Genomic DNA, 1,062 nt, shown 5'->3' with positions numbered 1-1,062 from the left:
TTCAAAAGTGAAAGAATGCATGTTTGATGATTTGCATAAGTTGAGTTTTATTATTCTAACGAAATTTTGACTGGGTATATATAATATATATACACGCAGGTGTGCATACATATACACACTCTTTGACACTTGAGTGGGTTGTTTTGCGAGTTAAGTATGTTTTTGATTTTGGACTTATGATGGTAAACGAGATGTTGTTAGTGAAGGTAGAGAAGTAGATTAAAATGTTGAACTACGAGTGGCTTGATCCCTTTAAAAGGGTACGTAGGCAGCCCGATCAAGTTTTGGGTGCAGCCGCAAATTAATAAAATAAAATTTAGGTTCCAAACGTGACAAAAATGTTGTTTTGCTTGATTTTGAGATCCTATCTCATTTTCGATTTAGGATTTTCTTATTTAATTTATTCGTTTATTCTTCTAACACCTGCACTACCAGGACAAGTACTTTAGCCGACGAAATATTTTCGTCGGCCTGTTATCCTAATTCGTCGGCTAAGACCTTAGCCGACGAAGGCTCGTCGGCTATAGTGTCATCGGGAAAGGGTCGTCGGTGATGGCTTTAGCCGACGAATCTAAAGACCATCGTCGGCTATTGTCCAGACTTTAGCCGACGAACTATTTTTCGTCGGCTATTATTCCAGCTTTTAGCCGACGAACTATTTTTCGTCGGCTATTGTTTCAGACTTTAGCCGACGAACTATTTTTCGTCGGCTATTGTTCCAGCTTTTAGCCGACGAACTATTTTTCGTCGGCTATTGTTCCAGACTTTAGCCGACGAATAGTATATTCGTCGGCTTTACTGACAAACTTTAGCCGACGAATATCTCTGTTTCGTCGGCTAAAGTATATAATTAAAATGTTTAAAAATAATTATAGCCGAACGACATAGAGTCTGTTTCGTTGACTTTAGTAGTGTTTAGCCGACGAAACATACCATAATTCGTCGGCTAAACCCTTTGGAAAAAAAAAAAATTACTATAGCCGACGAATTGTGGCAATGTTTCGTCGGCTATAACGCCATTCCAGTAAAAAAAAAATACACGAAATTCTAAATTACCATTCC

This window comes from Fragaria vesca, linkage group LG5, assembly GCF_000184155.1.
Source record: "Fragaria vesca subsp. vesca linkage group LG5, FraVesHawaii_1.0, whole genome shotgun sequence".
Taxonomy (NCBI): Eukaryota; Viridiplantae; Streptophyta; class Magnoliopsida; order Rosales; family Rosaceae; genus Fragaria; species Fragaria vesca.
This window is presented reverse-complemented; position numbering follows the sequence as displayed.